This window comes from Mirounga angustirostris, unplaced genomic scaffold (genome assembly GCF_029215605.1).
Source record: "Mirounga angustirostris isolate CCGP_5_RB_7025 unplaced genomic scaffold, mMirAng1.0.hap1 SCAF_15, whole genome shotgun sequence".
Taxonomy (NCBI): Eukaryota; Metazoa; Chordata; class Mammalia; order Carnivora; family Phocidae; genus Mirounga; species Mirounga angustirostris.
In genome coordinates, this window is record NW_026991723.1 from 3,245,225 (window position 1) to 3,264,450 (window position 19,226).

General features: G+C 51.3%; 2 long non-coding RNA genes across 4 annotated transcripts; one reads left to right on the forward strand and one right to left on the reverse strand.

The window, feature by feature from the left end:
• Window positions 1-949: 949 nt before the first annotated feature.
• Window positions 950-16,236, forward strand: LOC123849307 (uncharacterized). The gene is made up of 3 exons (XR_006792023.2): window positions 950-1,214; window positions 13,655-13,796; window positions 15,565-16,236. It is a non-coding gene; the product is annotated as an uncharacterized LOC123849307 (long non-coding RNA).
• On the reverse strand, window positions 9,669-18,487 carry LOC135362656 (uncharacterized). Of its 3 annotated transcripts, none has more exons than XR_010407579.1 (4): window positions 18,210-18,487; window positions 13,913-14,028; window positions 11,201-11,315; window positions 9,669-10,390 (listed from the first exon to the last, which is right to left on the reverse strand). It is a non-coding gene; the product is annotated as an uncharacterized LOC135362656 (long non-coding RNA). The 3 variants fall into 3 exon arrangements; XR_010407578.1 differs by lacking the exon at window positions 9,669-10,390 and adding an exon at window positions 10,454-11,044 and having other exon boundaries at window positions 11,201-11,312; XR_010407577.1 differs by lacking the exon at window positions 9,669-10,390 and adding an exon at window positions 10,454-11,044.
• Between the last annotated feature and the right edge of the window lie 739 nt (window positions 18,488-19,226).

Below are 19,226 nucleotides of genomic sequence, written 5' to 3' on the forward strand. Positions count from 1 at the left end.
GCTCTGAGCAGAAGGTTCCAGCAGGAGAGGGGAGTGTGTTTGAGGTGAAAGGAGCAGAGATAGCAGAGAGGGGAGGCTGGATGAGTGCCATGCCTGCACGGCGAGAGAGGGGTGGACCGCCTGGTAAATCTATGTGGTGGCTGCTCCTGGGGGAGTCAAGGTCATTGTTCAGGGGAATGATGGCCACTGTGTCACAGCAGCTGGGTCTCCATCCCCACATGCGCATGTCCCCACAGCAGCCCAGCTGCACGGCGCAGGTGCCTTGGCCCAGGCAGGGGGAGCTCACTCACGTTTGCCTTCCCTTCAAACACCAGGGTAGGTGCGGCCTGGCGGGGACCTGCCCCTGCCCCATACACATGCACATGCCTCCGTCTCTGCATCTCTCTGTCTCTCTCTCTCCATCTCTGAGTTACCTCCTGCCGCTCTCTGAGTTTGGGGTTCTTCGTCTTAGTCTACCAGACCTGCCTGGTAGAAAACCATAACAAGAAGGGCAAGCAAGAAGGGTACTCTGTTCTCTTTATCCACAAGCCGCCCACCAGCACCCCGATCTGTCCCTCCAGACCCCAGAGCCCCCTGAGTCCCACTGGCTCTTGGGGGGCAGCTGGGTGCTTGCAGAGTCCTGCTCCCACGCAACATCTGCTGGCCCATGATTCCCCAGGGAGTGGAGTGGCCGTACGGTCTGCTAAAATACTGATCCGCACCCTGTCCCTCTGCCTCAACTGTGGCGGCCTTTCAGATTGATACTGTAATATTGTCATTCATCATAAGAATGATATATTTGGTCCTTGTCCTTACTTCTGCCACAGAGCTCCTAAAATGCTGGGTTTTCCAGAGTGAGGAGAGCAACGAAGGTGCCTTTTGTGATGTTGATGAGGCAAATCTAGCCACAGCTGGAATCTGGCGAATTCAGCCACCTGGCGGATCAACAAATCAACCCTGTGATTGATTAGGGGGTTGGAACTTCCAGTCACACCCCTGACCTCCAGGAGAGGAGAGGAGAGGAGAGGGGCTGGAGGTTGGATCAATCACCAAAGGCCAGTGGTTTAATCAATCATGCCCTATGCAATGAAGCCTCCATAACCTCCTGAAGGACAAGGTTTGGAGTGCTTCTGGGTCGGTGAACATCTGGAGACTCCGGGAGAGTGGTGCGGCCCTGTGCGTCTCTTCATCGGCTGCTCGGGAGCTGTGTCCCTTAATAATAAACCAGTGATCTGGTAAGTAAAACATTCCCCTGAGTTCTGCGAGCCCCACTAGCAAATTACTCAAATCCAAACCTCTGATCTGGAGCCCAAGAGCTCAGGTGACAGCCCGATCTTGGGGACCGGTGTCTGAAGGGCATGGGGGCGGTCATGTGGGACTGAGCCCATAACCTGGGGAATCTGACACTACCCTTGGGGAGAGACAGAGTCACAACTGAGTTGCTTGGTGGTGCGGGAAACCCCTATGCCCCTGCTACCCGAATCGTCACTGGGTACAGAATCCTTTTAGATAGCCAGATGGATACAGGGGGCCACCCTGTTTTCCTGAGGGACAGATGAGGGAGAAACGAGCAGAGTGACTAGTGTCTATTGATCACCTAATGCAATGTTTTCCTTTTGTTTTTTTGTCTACAATTCTAAGAAATAGATGACGCTTTGCAAACCACTTCATGTGTATGATAAATACAAATGAAACGAAGGTTTTGTGAAAAAGCTTACTCATACTACGTACGATAAGGAACAAAATGCAACAGTTAATATCAAGAAGATTCAAGTTGGAAGCCCCAATAAAGCATTTAGAATCCACAACAACCCAAATCATTTAGAATCATGGCTTACTATGAATTGATTTTCTTTCCCCATACTGGGTGGCAACCCACATTTCCAAACCACTGGCACCATCACGTACCAGATGCTGGGCGCTGGGCACGGCTCATTTAACATCCACAAAACATACTTGAGGAAGATATTAATAGCTCCATTTTGCCGACGGAGAAACTCAAAGCCCAGTCAGCGTAAGTGACTTGGAGAAATCCTTTGCTTCCTAAAAGCCCTTTCTTGCTCCCCAACTTCAGTGTCCATGGCAGGAGTGGACACCAGCCCGGCTGGGTGGTAGGAGCTTTCCGGAGCCGGGTCGATGCGGGGTATCCAAGGGCCGTAGCTGCTCTTCCAAGGTCTGGCCACAGGAATGCCACTCGGCTGCTCAGGGGCAGCCCCTCCATGTCGCTGCCGCCGGGAGCGTGGCTCACAGAAGCACCACTCGCCCGAGCGGGAGCTTCTCCCCCAGCCGCTCTGCTTTGCATTTTGCTCTCTTTGCCTCTTAACTGGCGTGGTGCATAGGGCTCATCCTGTCACTTCAAACGGAGCCCTCCCGAATTCAAGATTGGGCTGGCAGCAGCTCCGCATCTTTCTATGAAATTTGCTTCTCTGGGCGCCCGGCAGGAGTGGGCACAGGTCCCACCACCGGATCTTGCTGCTGAGCAGCATGTGAAATAAACCCATAGAGAGAGGCGTGCTCTTCCTTGGGTTTCAGCTTTTCAGTCTGAAACCAAGTTGAAGGAGGGAAGCTGAGATTATATCCCTGTCCTTTCTCCACTTCCTCGGCTCCCTCCAAAACCATCTGTTTGGATCACATGCATGTCCAGCAATGTGCTGGGCCTCAGAAAGAAGGGTGGGAAGGAGCAAAGACTGTCATCCTGGTCCTTACCTCGGTGATGAGCTGGTTCAGTGGTTCACAAACCTTAGCTTGCCTGGGGGCTCGCTGCCACACGGACTGCAAGTTTCCCCAGCAGGTGTGGGGTGGGCCAGAATTCTCCTTTCTAACAACCTCGCAGGGGCCACCACTGCGGCTGGTCCCGGGACCCCACTATGAGAACACAGATCCAGTTGTAGAGTTCCCTGCATGCAACATCTCCAGACTGAGCTGAAGCCTCGCTGGGGCTCTCTGGGCTCCTGGGGGCAGAAGGGCCCTTGTGGTTAAGGTTGGCCCACATTGAAATGGGTTCGATGCCGCTATCCAATACCTCTGTCCTTTTCTAAAGGCTCGCTCCCTCCCAGAAGCTAGATGCCAGTGATTGGCAGGTCCCCGGAGTGCACCCCAAACGGGCCGATGCAACTCCATCTGTTAGAGCATATGCTCTGAAAACCAGAGGCCTCCCTCCAGGAGCTCATTATTTACCAATCACTAAGCCGGCAGCCGCGAGCATTTTCCCTTGGCTGCTGCTCTGTCTGCGGACAATGCGAGTCTGACAGGTGCTGCCGAGCCCCCACCGAGGTCCTTCCCCCCCGGCTCCGCCCCACTACCTGTGGACCCTCACAGAGATTTCTGTGCAGAAACGCTCTCCCGGTCTTCATAAACGCTTGGCAAAATTTGCACTACACCTCCCCCTGTTTTTATGGCAACTGTCAGTTAACAGTGAGGACCATGGCCCATGCAAAGTCAGCTTTCTCTGCGACGGTTGAACGTGGAACAGAAGCATCTTCCAATCAAGCCAAATCCACAAGTGCCTTCCGAGTACATTTGGATGCCTGCAGATCCCCATGGGGTCTGGCACAAGAAGCCCAGGATTCCTGATTCGGGAGGCACCAGGCGCATCCCTGCAGAATGAACAGGGTGCTTGGAGACTGCTGTGTTCGAGGCACACCTCGGCTGCCTTTTCTCACCTTTGCTTTGATTGGTTTGCTGGAGTTAGGTCACATGAACACTGGTATTGTTAACCCATTATTATTTGGACAAGCAGGAAAAACATTGAAGGGCTATTTCTTTTTTTCTTTAAGATTTATTTATTTATTTGAAAGAGAGAGAGAGAGTGTGTGTGAATGGAGGGGCAGATGGAGAGTCTCATGGAGGCTCAGCGCTGAGCACGGAGCCCAACGTGGGGCTCGATCTCAACGACCCTGAGATCACAACCTGAGCCAAAACCAGGAGCCGACGCTTGACTGACTGCACCAGCCAAGCACCCGAGAACAAATATAGAACAGGAAGGGGCAGAGTTTCTTTTTCTGTGCAGTTTTCCAACAAGACTGTGGTGTTTTGTCTGATAGAAAGAGAGCGCACACCGTTGGTAAGCGAGCCTGCGTGTTCTGGCCCGCGTGCACACACATGAGACATCTCAGAGCGATTGAAAACCCCGATCCTTATACTAGCTCTTACTCTGAAGTTGCACGGGTCCAAGGCCTGACCAGAGCTTTCCTCTGACGGAGTGGACACCACAGGACAGGCTCCGCTCAGTCATCTTACGGTTGAAGACGGCAGGACATGGGAATCCCTGAAGCACTGCGTGGCCAGCGGCTTGTGGGGAAGTGAATCCAGTGCTGGCCCCCGAGCCTGGAGCTCCTGCAGGCCTGCGGCCCTGGGCCCTGACCGGCGTGGAGAAGGAGCTTCATGGCCACAGTTGCTGCAGACGGATGTCTGTCTTTAAGAGGCCCCTCGTGCTGAGCTGGACCCATTGCTGCATACTTGGCAGCCCAGGGGGTGGGGGGCGCAAGAAGTCAGGAGCTGCCTTTTGAGAGAACGCACTCCCCTTCCCCCAGAAATCGTGTCTGGTGTCTCCAAGAATTCTTCAGTGGGTGTACGTGTGTCCCAAGTGGAGGATCTCGCCTGTAGCCTGAGCCCTGACAAAGAGAATAGGATAGGACAGACTGTGATGCAAGTAATTAAGGACCAAGGTCACGTCTGGCAGAGCAGCGTGGCCCATTTCAGAGCCACGGTGGCTCCGGGTCCAGTGGGGAGTGGAGCAAGCCGCGTCCCTGGGGCCGAGCCGCGGGCACCTCTCGCTGGGGAAGGCACGCCGGCTCCAGAAGGCCTGCTCCGAGGGAAAAGGGCAACGTGCGGGTATGGTGGGCCCCGGCCCAGGATGTGGCTGAGCGGGCCCAGCACTCATCCCCCAGGCTCCGAAACAAATGAAGGCCGCGGGATGGTGGCAGAGACCGTCCCAGGGCAAGTCCTGGCGTCCCCAGCAGAGCACGGGGCTCACACGGGCTCTGCCCGCTGCCGGGTGCATGCCGTTCACTCCAGGGAGCGCGCCAGTCCGGCGCGGAGGCGGGCAGAGCCTTTGCTGCCTGCGGAGTGGCCACGGAGCTGCTGGGGGCGCGCAGAAGGGGGGCGGAAGTCAGACAGGATGGGGGCTCGGTGGGGCCGTGCCGAGTTGGCCCCGTCCGCAGGGACACGCTGTCCTAGCCCGTGCTAGTCGCCGGCACGTCCAGGAACGGTGTGTGTGCTGTGGGTCACCGAGCCTGGCCGCGCACACTGCCTCGTTCAAGCCCCCAGCGCTGGAGGGCGGTGGGGCAACGTGGCCCATTTCTCAGATAGGGAAAGTGGGGCTCAGAGCGCCACGTAAGCAGTGGGTCACCTCGCTCCACCTCGGGGAGTGTGTCCACAGGCTTCCTTCCTTTCTGTGCTTTCTTGGGTCTGCTAATCTGAAAGAACTGAATTAAAAGAAATCCCCCTCCCCAACCTTCTTATTACATGCCCCAGGCAAAACGACCGGGGCCAAAGCTTTCCCCCGTCAGTTCAATGCAGCGATGGCACCTGGCCGCTGGCTCAGGATGTGGGGAGCTGAGGGTGCCCTCACAGGGGCTGGAAAGAATGGAAGCTTCCGCCATCCACAGCCCAGGGAGCAGGGCCGGCTGCAGGGGCGCGGCTCGCCGTCATCCGCAAAAGGTGCAGATCCAGACAAAGAGCCCCAAAGGCAGGACCTGTGGCCCCTAGGCCAGGGCTGAGGGCAGAAAGCAAAGGAGCTGGCGGAGAAGCAGACCGCCCTCCGCCCCCCAGGAAGCCTCCTCAGAAGACGGCACCTGCCCCCCACAGAGCCCCGAGTGCGGACACTTGAGCCAGTGGGGGTGGAGGTGGTTCTGGGTGTCTCCACAGTGTCCCTGGGCGCTGTGCTGGCCGACAGGCTCTGCCCGCCTCTTCCTCCCCTCCCGCGGGCGTCACAGAGCGGGGCACGCCTCCCCAAGCTGTCCCCTCTCTGGGGCACTCGCCACCTAAGGCAGGCATGCTTCACGCACACACACACTATGTAAACAGACACACACACCATACGTACACACTCACACACACCTGAGTCATGCGTATGCAGACACACTCATACATACCACACACACACCAACCCCCCCCACCCCAGACATACACGCGGACAGACCCACAGATACGCCACGAAGCGTGTCATCGGTGAGTTTCTGCTGCCACCTACAGGTTCAGCTGCGGCAGAAGTCGATCGAGGAACGAAACCACCTTGAGATATTAAAATAGGATCCCTGTGTCCAGGGGCAGCTGCTTCTTTTTCTTTTTCTTTTTTTTTTTTAATTTTATTATGTCATGTTAGTCACCATACATCATTGGTTTTTGATGTGCTGACCCACGATCCATTGTTTTCGTATAACACCCAGTGCTCCGACCGCTTATTTTTCAAATTCGAGGGCCAGCGAGCTTTCTGTTAGGAAAAGGAGGTATGTGTTCCTTAGATAAGTGGCCTTGGTTCTTGGGAAGGCGTTCCTGTGTGAGGAGTCCAGCTGGAGGAGAGCTCCAGGGTCATACGGGGGTTCGGGAGGAGGACAGCCCTGTAATTGTGAATCCAGAACAAGCCAGTGCCCTCTGATAGCCCTTATAGCCATATAACCTCCGTTACAAGCACCCAGCTGTTCTCGTGTAGCCTGGAAAAGCCACCAGTGATCCACAAAGTCCACAGTGAATGAACACACTTGCACACGGAGTTCCAAGAAAATTTCATTAAAGCGCACTGAAATTTGAATTTCACATATTTTTCATCTGTCATGAAATAGTCTTCTTCCTCTAATATTGTTCATTCATTTAAAAATCCAAAATCTCTCTTTGCTCACCGGCCACACCCAAACGGGCTGCGATGGATTTGGCCCCGGGGACCGCCACTTACCAACCCCGGTGTCTGTCACTGACTCGGACCTGAAGCTCTATGTCTACTGCCAAGTTGCGCTGGGTTTTGAACCACTACGGGGTATCAGTGCCCTGCAATAGTCTCAACAAGGTCTTCCATCTTGTTCTCGATGGCAAATCTGATAGGCAGCTATTTCTTTCTCCATCACGGGGAATCGTGAAGCGAAGTCCCCGTTTCAGCTTTGGGGATGACCTCACTGGCAACCTGAAGCTGTAGACCATCTGGACGGCGGCATCCTCTAATCTCCAGCTCCGGGAAGGGATCAGAGCGACAACTTGGGGATGGCGATTTGTGGTCTTCTCTTTTCTGGAAATGTTGCTTTGAAGACTTGCAGAACAAGACCGTTGTAGGCATTTTCGTGCTGCTATACGCGTCCTGAATGAAGTCTGCAGGGAACGGGGAATAACGTTTACGGGTATCTACATGGGGGCCAATGTGTGAGGCTGCGAAGGGTGCAGAACCATGCCTAAGTTTGGGGTTGGAGAACCATGTTCCTTGAGACTTTCTCCAGGTACCATTAGACCTTTCTCTTTTGAGGATTCCAGTCAACTTCTAAATAACTTGTATAAACTTTTATACAAGCAACTCAAAAACATGGGAAAAAAGCAGATAGGTTCAAAAACATTTTCTTTATTTCTGATCAGTTCTTTTGTTTGTTCATTAGTTTGTTTAATTAAAGGCACACTTCTTGCCCTTTTGCTTTTAGTACGTTGCTTGGTCAATTTGTATGTCTTCATCAAACTTCGCTGTGCCCCAGGGCGTGGGACGAGGGGTAACAATTCCTTTTTCAGATGGAGCAGGAGAATTGTGAAGAGCGACCAAGCAGCAGGTGGGTCTGACGACGCCTTTATATCACAAGACCTCTGCGTTCCTTCCGTCCCTACGATTTTAAAATTTCACAATTCTCCGAATGTGATACCGAATTCTTTCAAAGAGAAGATAAATTGAAACTTGCCCCTTAGATGACTTCATCGTAACGGCGAGACATTGTCCCCTTCGTGCCCCTTTGCTTTTAATGGCACTAATTACAGCCGTGCAGGTCGCTATCATTTCGCACCAGAGGGAACCTCAGGGAGGGAGCCTTGGGGATTCTTCAACAGTGCAGTCCTGAAGGCATATCTCCATTCTGAAGGCTCTGTATCTGTTCCCAAGGGTCAAATCTTTGTTGCCCTCCTGTTTCTAGACTGAACAGTGCCCTCCGCTGTTTGTATATTTAAGCCTTAATGCCAGGGTGATTGCATTTGAACACAAAGCCTTTAAGGAGGTAAGTAGGGTGTAATGAGATCCTAAGAGTGGGGTCCTAATCCAGTAGGACTGGTGACATAAGAAGACACACCAGAGATCTCTGTCTCCACGCGCACATGAGGCCACATGTGGACACTGTGGGAAGGCAGTTGTCTGCAGCCCAAGGAGACAGGCTTCACCAGAAACCAGCCCTGCCCACACCTTGATCTCGGACTTCCCAGCCTCTGGAACTCAGAGAAAGTAACTTTCTGCTGTTTAAGACCCTCTCCCTCTTTCCCCACTGAGTGGTACATGTTATACCAGAGCAGGTGCCCCTCCAAACTGTTCTCTCCCACGTGTCTGAGTTTGGCTCTGAAAAACATCGCTTCCCTCGAGAGCTCAATCCTAAGCAAAGCTCTTACACATGTCCTCTGTCTTCTTGGAACATTTGTCAGCCAGTTCTCCCCAGAAGTGGCTGCTCAGTCCGTCTCCAGGCCCCACTGGGCAATGGGATCATCCTGCCACGCACATCAGAATTACTTGTGAAGCTCTGTCCAAAAGACAAATGCCTGGGGGAGCCCGTGTATAATTCTGGCTGGACTCTTGGCCTCTGAATGCTCCAAGTGTCCCAGGAAACCTAGAGGAGCGTGCGGTACCTGGGGCTGTCAGAGGAGCACGTGAGACTCATGTGGGAGCTTGGAAAAGGGACAGGCTCATGCCCCACCTGTGGAAATCCTGATTCTGGAAATCTGTGCTTGAGCTTCCCTAGGGAGCTTTTCATTTCAGTATTGTACTTTTCAATTCCAGAATTTCCACTTGGCTCTTCTTAAATTATTTATCTTTATTGTTGTTCTCTGCTAGATGAGACAGCATTCTCATACTTTGCCTTTGTTCTTTCAACACAGTTTCCTTGAGTTCTTTCTACACATTGACAACAGATGACTTGAAGTTTCTGGCTAGTAAGTTCTGTGTCCGGGCTTCCCCATGGACCATCTCTATCAACAACTTCGTTTCCCCCTGTGTGTGAGCCCCATCTGCTTGTTTCCTATTCTGTCTTATAGTTTTGTTGTTGTGGTGGCTGAAAACTGAACATTCTAGGTAATAATATGCGGCAACTCTGGAAATCAGAGTCCCCCCTCTCCCCAGGATTTGCTGTTGTGCTGTTACTTGGCTGTTGTTTGTTTAGCTACCTTTCTGAACTAATTATGTCCCCTCTATTTGGTCACTGATGTCTCTGCTCAACTACCTTAGTGAGCAAGAAATGTTTGGACAGAGATTTCCTTAACTGCCTGGAAGCAGTAAGTCTCCCAACCTTTGCCAAGGGGCCCTGTGTGCAAGTTGGGTAATGCTTTCAAAACTCAGCCAGGCAGTTGGCAACCCTGCCTTAACCTGCACTTCTTACTGGCTTAGAGTCCCAAGGTCATCTAGAGGTAAGAGCTTCCAGATTTTTTAATTTGTTAATTTAAAAAATTTTTATAATATTTTTAAAGATTTTATTTATTTATTTGAGAAAGAGCAAGCGTGAGCGGGGGAGGGAGGAGAAGCAGAGGGAGAGCGAGAAACAGGCTCCCCACTGGGCAGGGAGCCCGATGCGGGGCTCGATCCCAGGACCCTGGGATCATGACCTGAGCTAAAGACAGATACTTAACTAACTGAGTCACCCAGGCGCCCCTACTTCCAGATTTTTTAAAAAGATTTATTTATTTATTTATTTATTTATTTATTTATTTATTTATTTTAGGGGTAGGGGTAAAGGGAGAGGGAGAAGAGTCCTAGGCAGACTCCATGCTGGGCACAGAGCCCAATGAGGGACTCGATCTCATGACCCTGAGACCAGGACCTGAGCCAAAACCAAGAGTTAGAGGCCTAACTGACTGCACCACCTAGGTACCCCCAGAGCTTCCAGAGTTTTAAGGACTTTCCTGAGCCTGCACACAACCATATGTATGTGCATGACCTTCCAGAGCCCCAGAAATAGCTTAGAACTTTTTAAAGCATCCTATGGATGTGTCATTCTCCAGTTTTTATTTTATTCTATTGATTGTCCAACTTTTCCCCACTGCCTTAGGCAACTGCAATACTCAACAATTGCCTCTGATTGTTTTAGACAAACACCACTGGAGAAAAGGCTACTGGTGGGAATAGGCTCTAAATCAGTAAAACAAAGAGAGGCTTGTGAGTGGAGTCTCCCAGGGAACCCTGAACAGGCCTCCATTCTGCCTCCTCCTGGGCTGCTGATCTTCACCACAACCATGCTGATGGTGTTCAAAGGCACTGTGGAGCAGGGAAGAGAAGAGATGGGAGAATGCAAGTTAAAATGCTACAAAGCTTGTTGTTCTTACCAAGATGTGGCCATTTTTCTTGAAGTGGCTCCCTAGATTGTTGTACACCTTTAATTAATTTCTGGAGTACTGAAAAAGCTTGATTCTGACCAATTTGCTAGTGGTCCCATTACTTTTATGAAAGAGAGGGCTTTCAGAGTTCCTTACTTGTTCCTTGACACCACTAGGTAAAGTTAATTTTAGTACTGCATTTTATTTAACTCAATATATCCAAAATGTTTTTATTTGAACATATAATCAAGACAAAAATTGTTAATGATATATTTTATATTTTTATGTGATGTCTTCAAAATCCAGTGTATGTTTTATACTATGAAAGCATTTCAACTTGGACGAACCACATTTCAAACGTTCCGTAGCTCCATGTGGCTATGGCACCATATTGAACAAAACAGATTTTTGTCAGAGCCCTAAGTGTGTTCAATATGTTCCATTACGCTTGATCAATATTAAATAGATAATGTAGAGAATGACCAGTTAATTAGGTTACAGGTGGTCACGTTATGTAAGTGCTCAATGGCAGAAATCCTCTGAAGGCAGTCTGTATATAGGTTGTGAAGCATGTTTTTTAGTATAGTTTCTTTATCTGGAAACGGAAAGAGAAAGCAGAACATAAACAAACAACAACAACAAAATTACTCCCAGTAAAATATTAGGACTAATTAGTGCAGTAAATCAGATTGTCTTCAGAAATATTCAGTCCTTCCTCTTTACCTCAAGGTGACACCAAGGAGGAATTTACCTTCCTGGTCCACTGATGCTGGCTTGGTCATGTGAGTCAGGATGTTAGCATTCGTGACACAGAAGAAGCTTGAGGATTGCTTGCACAGTTGCGTTCTGGTGCCTAAGATAACCTGCTGGTCCAGGAATTGGATGTCAGACACACAGTGCAGAGCTACCCCAGGCAATTCACCCCAGTGAGGCCCAGCCTACGTTAGTTTACTCCAGTGAATGCACAAATGCATAAGGTATCAACACGTATTGAATGCTATTGAAATTTGTGGTTGGTTGTTATGCAGCATTATTGTGGCAATAGCTAGCTGATGTAACTGCCAACTGAAGATCAGCAGAATAAAACTTGTACTCTGAAATGATATCGTAAGTCAATGAGCAAACAGGCAAGTCAGCTTTTGCTGTGGGCAACAAACAGTTCCCCTTTTCAGTGACTTAAAACAGCCAACATTTCACTATTTCCCACTGGGTCTGCAGGTAGGCTACAGTATTCTACTGCAGGCTGCAGGTCAGCACAGCTCTGATTATCACGCCTTTCCAGGTTGAAGGAAGAGCTGTAAACTGGGACACATGGTTCCCATGAAGACAGGAGTTGCATATAGAGTGAGCCAAAATAAGCAAGTGTGTCTAGGTCTTTGCTCAGGCAGATTACATCCCCTCCCACTGCAAAAAGCAAAAGTAAGTCCTTCAGCCTATGGCTTGTCAGGCCAGGCTGTACATCTTCCTGGGGAGGTGGGGGTGTGGCAAGGGGGATCCATATTTCCTGAGTGACAGGACAATACAGTCTCCCACTGAAAGTCACCCAGCTATTTATTTGGTAACTTTTCACTAACGGTTTGATTACTATAAATAATAGGTTATCATAAACATGGTGGCGCCTGGGTGGCTCAGTTGGTTAAGCGACTGCCTTTGGCTCAGGTCATGATCCTGGAGTCCCGGGATCGAGTCCCGCATCGAGCTCCCTGTTCAGCAGGGAGCCTGCTTCTCCCTCTGACCTTCCCCTCTCTCATGTGCTCTCTCTCTCTCTCTGTCATTCTCTCTCTCAAATAAATAAATAAATAAATAAATAAATAAATAAAATCTTTAAAAAAAAAAACATGACTTAAGAATAACAACGATATTCCCATCGAACTGACCCTGTTTTCTAGGAGCTTCACTAAGGTCCATGTATTCCCAGAAATTCTCTGTAGGGTGATGAGTGAAAGGAGAGCTGGGGACAAACAGGATGAGTCATCATGCTTTCCCACATCCTCTGTTGATCGGGGTAAACCCGTGTGCTGTCTGATTATAACAGGAACACGTGGTCAGGGCAAACCGCCTGTCCTCTTCGTCCCCAGGAGCTGCTCTCAGCTCCGGTGGCTCCTTCTGCAGGGTTCCTGGAAGGGTGCGATCAACTGGGCAGGCACTTCCTGGCCAGAGCCGTGGCCGCCGGCCTGGAGAGGGGAGTGGGTCCCACAGCCCGCCTGCCATGTGCCTGTGTGGGGGACCCCGGGAAAAGCAGGGCGGAGGGCGTGGGAAGCGGAGATCCGCAGGGCAGGCGGGACGGCGTGCAGAGCAGCGGGGCTGACGTCTGAGTGCGAGCCCCCCTGTGTACTTCCCGCAAACCTGCTTCAGTGCGTCATCCAGCCCGGCTCCTGCCCTGCAGCTGCCTCTATCTCAGCTTCACCGTCCTTCTAGCAGCCATTAAGAACAATTTCCCCAGCTTTTATAAAAGTAGCACTTTACTCAGAGTGCAAGGAGATCGAAAGCTCATGGGAACTGCAGAATCCACTTTAAAACAGTGTCCCAAATCAGAATGCACAGCCCTTATTCCTGCCACATGAGTGGCACTCATTAACGAAAAAAAATAATTTGATAAAGGATTCCAAATCTCAAGTGTCCTCGATATAGTCACGTTTGTCTGTTGCTTCCTTATGTCAGCGCTTCTGAGGTGCTTTTGACAAAACGGGTGTTCTGACCTGGAAGGCTGGTGTGAGCCATGTCTCCATGCACCAATGCCTTGTGGATGCAACAGGAAAGAAGAAAGTTCTCCGGGTCGATCGGATAGTCACCTACTGGTTTTATGTTATGGTAAAAGCAGCTAACATGAGGTCCGCCCTCCTCACAGACGTTCAAGGGCAGAGCAGAGTGCCATTGACCACAGGCACGGGGCCGGTGCAGCTCTCCGGACTGGTTCATCCTGCACAACTGAGGCTTTCTCCCTTGAACAGCACCCGCCCCCCTCCCCTTCCCCCAGCCCTGGCTCCCACCTTCCGCTCTGCTTCCCTGCGCTGGACCACTCTAGGGCCCTCAGGGCAGGGGAACCATGCGCCGTTTGTCCTTCTGTGTCTGCCTCGTTCTACTTAGCACTGTGTCCTCTGGGTCCATCAATGCTGTTCCACCTGGTAAGATTTCTTTCCTTAAGGCGAAATAGTATTCCACTGTAAGTATCTCTCTCTCTTTCTGTCTCTTTTTTAATCCACAGCCAAGGTGTGGAAATGACCTAAATGTGCATCCACAGATGAACAGAAAAAAATCATATTCATCAACGCAGGAGTTTTCCTCCGAAGCCCGGGTGGTGCTACTGATTTTAGCAGAAATGAAAAACAAGAATCCCCAAATTTCAGGTCAGTGCGGCCCTGGAAGCCTGGGCCTCCTCCCTCGCCTCCTCTCGTCCCACGAGGACCTCTGCAGCCCCGTCCCGGCTCGGCCGCCAGGGGCATGACTCACCCAGTGAACGCACCTGCTCTTTCTGGAGCTGAGTCAGGGAACACCGGACCCTCCCGTGGGGATCTGTATTTATAGGACGCCAAAGCCGTCCAAAGCAGAGCTGTTGTTTAGCAACCCAGCACGAGTCTCCTGGAAAACAAATGGAAAAACAGCGCCCTTCAGGCCCCTCTCTCTCCTGCAGTCGGAATGGCTTTGTCCCCAGTCAGCACAGTGCTTCTGTGACACAGACGAGTGCTGACTGACCACACGGCACTAGGTCTCGTTCTTCTCCAGTCAGCCCACCGAGCCGGGGCTGTGGCCGTCAGGAGGCCCCTGGCTGCCTTTTCTCATTTCAGCTTCTGTGACTTTGACGATTTTATGTATTTGGTTATTTGAGAAAGAGGGAGCATGGGCGGGGGGCGGGGCAGGCAGACTCCGCATTGAGTGCAGAGCCCAGTCTGGGGCTTGAGCCCATGACTCTGAGATCATGACCGGAGCCGAAACCAAGAGTCAGACCGTCAGGGGCCCCGCAGATCCTGTGACTTTGTACAAGCTTGCACTGTCCTGGGATGTTTCCAGCCCAAATCTGATCTTCAGGAGATTTTCATCATCCAAGTGGCTGACTAGCCATGGCCGTTCCGTTTGGCCACAGGTGCCTAAGTCCAAAACTCAACTTAGCCTCTGTGTCCTGGACCCAGCTCCTTGCTCGGCAGCTCGGGGATCCCAACACTGCCTACTTGAGCTGGATTTTCATAACTGTCCCTCTGTCTGTCCCACACTCATACTCACACCTGGTGCACTCTCTCCAGACCACCAGCCCAGGGCTTAGAACCTGTTGCTCGCGCCCACTTTGTGGCAGACGCATCTTGGACCCCAGTTGCCCCCACATCTCTTGGGCCTCATCTTTGGGATGCTCCTCTAGCCTCCCCTGCCAGGCCCGTATGTTTCCTTCTGTGGGGATTCTCCTGAGCCCAACCAACGGCTCTTCCGCCCTCCCAGTGGGAGCCCGGGCTCCAGCTTACACCAGGGCAGCCTGCGGCTGGGAGGACTCGTCCCCGCAAGTGTGTGCTCTCCCTCGTACCCTGTATCCAGGCTCCCTGCAGGGTTCACTCCAGGTGCTCCTGTGGGCAACAGCTTTAGGATGCGCCCTTCCCCCAGCCTCCTTCCTTCTCCAGCCCCTGCCCTGTGTTCTCGGCACTGCCCCCTTCCCCCGGCCTCACGAAATGCTAGGGACTCCATATGCTGCCTCTGCACGCCCACAGGTTCAGGAAGCCTCACCCACCGCTCAGCACTGAGCTTCTATCTCCTTCATCTGTGCTCTCGTGCGTTCACCTCCACTTAATTCATCCTGACTTCAGAGATGCATTCTCCTCCCTTCCTAGACCCGAAGCTCTGTGAGGGCCAGCACTTTGAGGATTCTCCTTTGCACCAGTGGAAACTGTCACATGATAAATGACATAGAAATCCTGGATAAATGACCACATCTCTAAAACCAAATACCCCTTGAATATTTTTTGAACTTTGCAGAAATTCACCTCTGTCTTAGGATCTGCAAATATTTGTCATCTCCTGTCTCTTTCCCTGACCCTGGTTATTTTTATTTTGATAAGAAATAAATTTGGACAGCAAAAGAGGGGACCACCTAATTTATACATTTCCTTAATATCGTCCCTTTATTTCTTACAGATGCAATTTTGCTAAATGATATGTGGATGTTACAGCCCTTGGCAGCGGTGAGGGTCTTCGGTCCTCCAGCGGCCCGAGTGAGCCCCTTATCCACTAGGGGGGTGGATGAGAGTCTCCTCGAGCAACTGCATACTCCAGCTGTGCTCGGGACCCTCAGACGTGGCTTTACAGGAATACGTAAAGCAAGCAAACAAGCATAATTTCGAATGAAATCAGGCTTTCTAGTGAAGGATTCAAAAACAGTCCATGTTCTTGGCCTCTGCTGCCTGTGTGGTCCCCAGACTCAATCCCAAGAGAGGACAGGCAGCCTTTCGTTCCTCTACAGAAAATGTCCACAAGGGCTTCCAAGAATGAAAGGCTCTGGGCTTTAGGCAAGCGTATCCTGAAGATATTTTCATCACATTTTACTACCAACTTCCAGATCCTCATAAACAATGAAAATTGAAGCTCTCTCTAAATTTTCCATTTTTCTAAAATTAAGAATGTAATGCAGTGTCCTTCACTTGCCCCTTGCACCTGGGTGGTCCACGGGTGTGTGAGCCCATGAGGCGGGAACCCGGTGGTGGTGCAGTGCCCGAGCTCACGAGGGCCCCTGCTGGGGGCCACCTGGTTTGGCGGGGGCGCGGGGCTCCCGCTGTTGAAGGAGAAGCATGACACTCCAGTCTGAGGATCCTTCCTTCGGGAGCAGGTGCGGGGGTCCCAGCTACGCCTGGGAATCACCTGCCCAGAGCCACGCGCGGCTCCTGTGGGCACAAGGGTGCTTCCTGACACCTCAGAGGCCGACGTGCATTTGTTTTAGAATGGAGCTATTTTGTTGCCAATATTTTATTTATTTATTTCTCCAGATTTTGTTTATTTATTTGACAGAGACACAGCGAGAGAGGGAACACAAGCAGGGGCAGCGGGAGAGGGAGAAGCAGGCTCCTGGCTGAGCAGGGAGCCTGATGCGGGGCTCGATCCCAGGACCCTGGGACCATGACCTGAGCAGAAGGAAGATGTTTAACTGACTGAGCCACCCAGGTGCCCCAGAAGGTTCTTCATTTCTTCATCGTGCCCCCGAGACTGTCCTCTGGGGCTTTGGCTAGTTTGATCCAGAGTGAGATGTCTCATGTCTTAAAAGCAAATACATTTGGGCGCCTGGGTGGCTCAGTTGGTTAAGCGACTGCCTTCGGCTCAGGTCATGATCCCGGAGTCCCGGGATCGAGTCCCACATCGGGCTCCCTGCTCGGCAGGGAGCCTGCTTCTCCCCTGACCCTCCCCACTCTCATGCTTTCTCTATCTCATTCTCTCTCTCAAATAAATAAATAAAATCTTAAAAAAAAAAAAAAAGCAAATACATTTATTGGCAGGAGAGTAAAATGGTGAACAAACAAGTCAACCAGGCTTGTATCTATCATGTCTTAACATGTGCCAGGCACGTTACAGGCTGTCTGTGTCCCACTCCTGAAGGCCGGGAGCCGGTCAGGCAGGGTGCTCCAGACAGACAACCACGCCCACTGGGATACCTGGGTACCTGCTGGTTTCAACTACTCCCCCTTGCTGCCTCTTGAGGATGGAGCTGCCATACCCAGGGCACCCACTCTTCCATGTTGCTGAAAGCACTTTAGGAAACCTTCCTTAATGGCTGTTTGAGAATATCAATCCTTTCCTGCCTAGACTCTAATGGACACAAATAGTAAACACCTTTTCTCTGACCCTCTCTCAATTATTTCCTGGCCACTTGGTGCAGAGGCTTGCAGAGTTTCTAGGGTAACCATCTGTCATCAAGAGCATGCCCGTGCCTCTCTGAGTTTGGAGGCATGCGTGCATCATGTGTGTATGTGAGAGAGAGAGAGAGAAGGGGGCAAGGAGAGACAGAGACAGAGAGAAGTTTTTGTGTACATGTGCATCGTATATCCCCCAACTGCAGCTCTTGTCAAAATAGGTAGAGAGCTGTTGACAGATCGAGGAGAAAATGTAACACATCACTAGCTCTGCATCACACAAGATAATTACCAGCATCTCAACCAAGTAAGCGACACCTCCCTCAATCCAGTGAAGCGCTCGACAAGAAGGTGTAAGGCAGGGACACGAGAGCTCAGAATGAAAAAGTGACTCTCGTCTCTTTGGATAAAGACGTCAGTGTAGGAAGAGCAAGTCCAGCAACTCTTAAGCATCTCCCTTGAGTTGATAAACATTTATAGTCTCTCTGGAGAATGAGCAAAAGGATGCACAGGAAGTCACTGAGCATGTCTTTGCTTCCTGTTGAGAGAATCCCGAGCTCTGCCTCGAGCCTGGCGGACATACTGCAGTGTTTGGGAGGTCAGGGTGTGCATTCTACAGCAAGCAGGACGCAGGGAGCTTGGGGTCTAAATCCTCTTTCCCATCACTCAGTGAGCACAGAGAAAATAAGAAAATACTGGAGATGGTCCCTGTTATCTGACTCGACTAGAAGTGGGGAAAGAGGCTTTTACCATGGACTCTTCACATTGGTTTCCTGTCTGCGGCCAACCAGTCCTGGACATTAGCACCTGTTTCTGTACATTGCTGCAAAGCCTCCAGCCTACGCTCTCTGCCATACTGCAAAGATCAGACAACTGGTCCCCTACTTGATTACGGAAGCTCCTTGAAGTCATGACCCATGTGTGTCGCATTCTTGTACTTACCAGTTTCCTGGGACTGAATATGCATGCGTTGTTTCTTGCACCAGGGTAGCTCAAATCAGTGGTTCAAGATGTGGCCTGAGGTATAATAGTAGTCTGGAGTATTCTAGAAACAAGTTCTCACAGCTTGGATGATTGAAGCATGGTGAAATCTACCCCCTCTTCATGCCATGAATTGGCCATTTGTTGGCCTTGGGATACTGCCTGCCCATTGGCTCAGCCAGGGCTCTCCTGGGGCTCCCATTCATTCTGTCCATCCGTCATATCCCAGCTGTGACTGAGAGGAGGTGATGGGCCAGAGCTTGAGTGAGAGCCACTGGGGTAAAGGGGACTTTTGTGCTGGGCATGACTCGTACGCTGGTGATGCACTTCAAAGACCTGGGGACAGAAGACAGGGCTAGCTATGCCTCCCAGTGGAAAGAAAGATTGCTACACCAAACATTTGACCTAACATTTAACACGGCACTGGATTCTGAGGAATTTACATCACAGAGAATACACCAGGAAAGGGCATGCCTTGCAGCACGAGCAGATCATCTCTGCTCACCCGGTCAGCAGGGCCGGCGTTCCTGGGGACCTCGGGGCCTCCGATGGAGGAGCTGAGGACCCAGTCTGGAAGCGCTACCATGAACCATGCCTTGGCCTCCCATGTGGGCTCCACCCAAGTTCCCACTTACTCATTCAAGTCCCTCCTCTGGCCACAATACAGCTTGGTTTCTAAAAAGAAGCCATCATCAGAATGCTGACCCACCTACTCCTAACAGGTTATTGGTGTGCACTCCAGGTGCTCTGCAGCCTGGTGACCCCAGGCATCACCCAGTCCTAACTTCTGGTGGTTGGAGGCCACACCAACTCCGCAAACTCCCAACTGTGCCTGGAGACACCACGGTCAGGGTCACATCCTCAACCTCTCCTGTCAGTGGGTCTTGTACTTTAGTCCAACTGAAACCAGCTTCTTCGTTAAGGACGCTGCTTTCCCTTTGGCCATCTTAAGTGGTGGCCATTTTCTCCATTCCCCTT